This window comes from Portunus trituberculatus, chromosome 21, assembly GCF_017591435.1.
Source record: "Portunus trituberculatus isolate SZX2019 chromosome 21, ASM1759143v1, whole genome shotgun sequence".
Lineage (NCBI taxonomy): Eukaryota > Metazoa > Arthropoda > Malacostraca > Decapoda > Portunidae > Portunus > Portunus trituberculatus.
Window position 1 is genome coordinate 2,939,839 of NC_059275.1, and position 5,000 is coordinate 2,944,838.

Here is a 5,000-nt window from a genome sequence, read left to right on the forward strand (position 1 = left end):
ACACACACACACACACACACACACACACACACACACACACACACACACACACACACACACACACACACACAAAAACACATAAATAAATAAATAAAAAAATAAATAAATAAAATAAATAAATAAATAAATAAAAAAATAAATAAATAAAATAAATAAATAAATAAATAAATAAAAAAAAAATAACATACATTGAAAAAAATTGAGCAGATCCGCAGACTTAACCCCCTCATCCCTCCCTCCCCCCCTTTCTCTCTCTCTCTCTCTCTCTCTCTCTCTCTCTCTCTCTCTCTCTCTCTCTCTCTCTCTCTCTCTCTCTCTCTCTCTGCAACACACCTGCCGGGTCACATCTGCGCTGAGAACACAATCGATGAAAACCCAATAAGGAAATGCTTTGAAATTGTGTGTTTGTGGTGCAGGTGAGCGGCAGGATTGCTGATCTGCCTGTCTGTCTGTCTGTCTATCTTATCTCTTTATTCTATCTATCATTCTAAGAGTAACGCTTTTTTTCACTCTTTTTGGTCGGTGGCTAACATCAAGAAGTAGGAATATTTTTTTTTTTTTTACGATCTCTCTCTCTCTCTCTCTCTCTCTCTCTCTCTCTCTCTCTCTCTCTCTCTCTCTCTCTTTCATTGGATACCAGCCCAAAAGCATTCACAAATCCGTCTAAGGCACCAAAAAAAAAAACAACAACGACAACAACACCTTAATAAACAAAATCTCTCGAAGAACAGTATTTGCTTAATTGTTCAGGTGTGGGGCGACAGGTGTGTGTGTGTGTGTGTGTGTGTGTGTGTGTGTGTGTGTGTGTGTGTGTGTGTGTGTGTGTGTGTGTGTGTGTGTGTGTGTGCTGGTGAGGAAGAGTGAGGATGACAGGTGATACAGCTAACAACGGGTACAGAGTGACGCAAAGACTCGGCACAGGTGACGTCTGGACAGGTAGTAGAGACGATCATGTTGCTATTTTTGGCGTGGTTTGCAATAAATGGCGTGGTTTTACTATTTTTCGTGTGGTTTTGTTATATTTTGCTGTGGTTTACCTATTTATTCAGTTTAGGTAAGGTGAGGCAAGGCAAGGCAAGGCAAGGCAAGGCAAGGCAAGGCAAGGTACGATACGGTAAGGTAAGGTAAGGTAAGATAAGGTTCCGTTAAGTTAAAATGAATGTCAGTTTGTAGGATATGAAATCTGGTAATGATTCTCTCTCTCTCTCTCTCTCTCTCTCTCTCTCTCTCTCTCTCTCATGTAAATTAAGTCTCATGGGCAAAAAGTCCCCAGGGAGCCTTTGTTAACAGCGCGCGGATGGCCTTCCTGCAGCACGTGGTCTGCAATTACCACAAAAACGCGCGGAGACAAACGTGACGCCAGAATCCAATAATGATAACACGTGGTGACTTCTCCTGTCATTCCCGCGGCGTGGCGAACCGTCCTACTTACCTTAACATAATATAAAACAATGCAACGTAATCTGACTTGACTAAGCTGAACGTAAACTACAAGTATGAAAAACTTTAAAAAACTTAAAACTTAGAAATAAAATACTGAAATTGGTTTTAACTTAACCTACAATAAGTAAACATAAACTGAACCAAGCAAACTTAATCTAACCTTATCTAACTTGAAATTAGGCTAACAATCTAACCAAATCTAACCTACCTTACTTAAACAATTGCCTTAACCTTGGTATATATATATATATATATAAAAAAAAAAAAAAAAGCTTACTTGACCAATCTAACCAAACTTACTAAACTTAACATAAACTTTAACTTAGCTAACCACACCTGCTCTAACCTAACTTGGCCTAATCATTAACCAAATCAAACTTAACTTACACCAACCTCACCCAACGTAATACAATCTCAAAGTTAATCCAATACCAACACAATGTAAGCCCGGCGTCATTCCCGCAGCGTGACGAAGCAGACAGTATAATTGTGAACACCTGAGGGCACAGAGCAGCGCACCACGAGACACACGTTACCAACATTCATAACGATTCAATACAAAGGCGAGAGTAGCGTTAGGGATTGCTGTGTTTCTTGTCACGTGCTTATTTGAGGCGTAAATGTACCAATGTAGGAACGTTGTGTAGTGGATGTGGCAGCGAAAAGTAAACAGAAGTGAATATGTCAGAATAAATGAGATACTTGCATTCTTTACTGTCATTTTTTTCAATATTTAACGTGTTTTGAAATCCTGTCCTATACTTATCTGCGACGAACGTTTGAGGGTGAATGTACCAGTAAGACGTGGCACCCAAAACAAGTAAACAGGAGGAGTCTATAGAGGTGGATATGCCAGACTAAATTAAATATATTTGGATCGTCACAGTTGTTTTCTTTTTCTATTTATTGTTTACGTGTTTTGATTTTTTTTTTTCCCATAGGGTGCTAGATACTTTATCGAAGGGATGAGGAACAAATTGTGGCTTTATGGGGCAAGACATGTTGGGAAGTGTTAGCTAAATATTCAGTCCCGCCGTTCCCTTACACGATAAAGTAGCGAGCTGGGATGGATTCGATAGCGGGTACATTCCAGATACGGTGTGAACTTTCCCTCAAGTCTGTGCATGCATCTTCGTATATCCTGTATTATTGTAAAGGAGAAAAAATAAATAAAATAAAAAATGCTCAGAAGACTCACTCCCGTCAACCAAATGAGTCTCACGTGTTCGCCTTATATTACTTTGTTTTTCTTTCTTTTTTTCTCTCTCTCTCTCTTTCCAAATTCACAGACATCTAGCGGAGGTCAAGTAGACATGACTCGTGTTGTGCAGCGCCCTCTCGTCAGGACTGTTGTCAAAGGCCACAGGGATGGTTGCTTAGGTTCTCATGCCATTTTTTCCCTCAATTTCTTTCTTCTTGATGCGACCTTAATCCCGCTGTATTGCAGGGTCAGCCGCTCGAGTTATCCTGCTCCATCTGTTTCTATCCATTGCATCATCTTGAACTCCCAGCTTGTTCATGTTACTCCTTGTTACGTCTCTCCTTCTTATTCTTTGTCTCCCAACACTCCTACTCACTCCTAACCTCCGCCATCATTGCATTCTTTCTGTGTCTATCCTTTGTATCTTCTTGAACTCCCTGTTTGTTCATGTCACTCCTTGTTACGTCTCTCTATCTTATTCTTTGTCTCCCAACACTCCTTCTCCTCCCCCTTTTGTTTTGCCTCACTACTGATACAGAATCCTTGGCAGACTATATATTAATGAAGCCGTGACAACACTATTTCAAAACCCCACTAACTTCCACCACCGCCTCTATGCATTTATTTGTCCTACTTAAAAAGAATAAATAAAGAAAACAGAGAGAGAGAAAAAAAAAATTCAATACGTCCCTTCATCAAGTAAAAAAAAAATAAATAAATAAATAATAATAATAATAATAATAATAATAATAATAATAATAATGATAATATATATATAAATAAAATAAATGAATAATAAACATGAATATATAAAATACAAGTAAACAAATGAAAAAAAATATGTAACGTCTATAAGATTTCTTGAATGTAAAAATAGGAAAAAGAAAAAAAAGAATAACGTTTTGTAAATCCTACATGAAAATTTCCACTTCTGAGAATGAATATAACACACACAGAGAGAGAGAGAGAGAGAGAGAGAGAGAGAGAGAGAGAGAGAGAGAGAGAGAGAGAGAGAGAGAGAGAGAGAGAGAGAGAGAGAGAGAGAGAGAGAGAGAGAGAGAGAGAGAGAGAGAGAGAGAGAGAGAGAGAGAGAGAGAGAGAGAGAGAGAGAGAGACTAGTGAATAAAAGGAAGAATAACAAACTTGACTTTTCTTCACCATTTATGATTTTCCCTCCTTTTCCCCCCGGCCGAGGCGAGGAGACGCGTTCCACTGTGCATTCTGTGGCGGGACCAAACCACTACTTATGTGTTTATTTCCCTCTAAACCTTGGCCATTTTGTTTGCTTTATGGAAAGTGGTCGAGTTTTCCGGAAGAGGAAGCACACACACACACACACACACACACACACACACACACACACACACACACACACACACACACACACACACACACACACACACACACGTATATCAAAAGCAATTCACACCTGTGCTTCCTTTACCTCTCTCTCTCTCTCTCTCTCTCTCTCTCTCTCTCTCTCTCTCTCTCTCTCTGTGTGTGTGTGTGTGTGTGTGTGTGTGTGTGTGTGTGTGTGTGTGTGTGTGTGTGTGTGTGTGTGTGTGTGTGTGTGTGTGTACTCCTCCTCCTCCTCCTCCTCCTCCTCCTCCTCCTCCTCCTCCTCCTCCTCCTCCTCCTCCTCCTCCTCCTCCTCTTCTTCTTGTTCTTCTTCTTCCTTCTCCTCCTCCTCCTCCATCTCCTCTCCACTATTACAACATAAAACTTCTTCCTCACTGCTTTCCTTTCCTCTTCCTCTTCCACTCCTCCTCCTCCTCCTCCTCACCACCTCTTCTTCTCCAACTCTTCCTTCTCCCCCTCTCTCTCCTCTTCCTCAACAAAACCTCTTCATCACCTTCATTACTAACTATTACCAGCACATCCAATTCCACCACCACCACCACCACCACCCCACCTGCTCGCCCTCACAACAGGTGATATTAAATGGCCGCCCACAACAGGTGTTCCTTCGCTCATTGCCGCCGCCTCCTCTCATAATGTAGTCCAGATAACGTCCACAGAAGCCTCACTCTTGGTCACTCCCTCTCTTTAAATCTCTGAAGGTGGTGGTGGTGGTGGTGGTGGTGGTGGTGGTGGTGGTGGTGGTGGTGGTGGTGGTGGTGGTGGTGATGTTGTGGGATTTCCGCTCACTTTAGTTTTGTTGGTGTTTGCGTTTAGGTAAATCTGTTTGCAGTTCTTGTTTGGTTGGCAGCCACTTCAGTTTGGTTATTATTATTATTTATTCGTTTTTTTTTTTTTTTTTTTTTTAGTTCATTTTTTTTTTTCGTCTTTTATCTATCCATTTTTGTTGTTTATTCTATTCATCGTTTTGTTTGGTTTGTTTAGTTGTCTATGTTTT

At 40.6% G+C, this 5,000-nt stretch overlaps 1 protein-coding gene across 1 annotated transcript in view; it reads right to left on the reverse strand.

Moving 5' to 3' along the window:
* Positions 1-5,000, reverse strand: part of LOC123506936 (visual system homeobox 2-like) — a 31,298-nt gene that overhangs the window by 18,266 nt on the left and 8,032 nt on the right. The window lies entirely within an intron of this gene.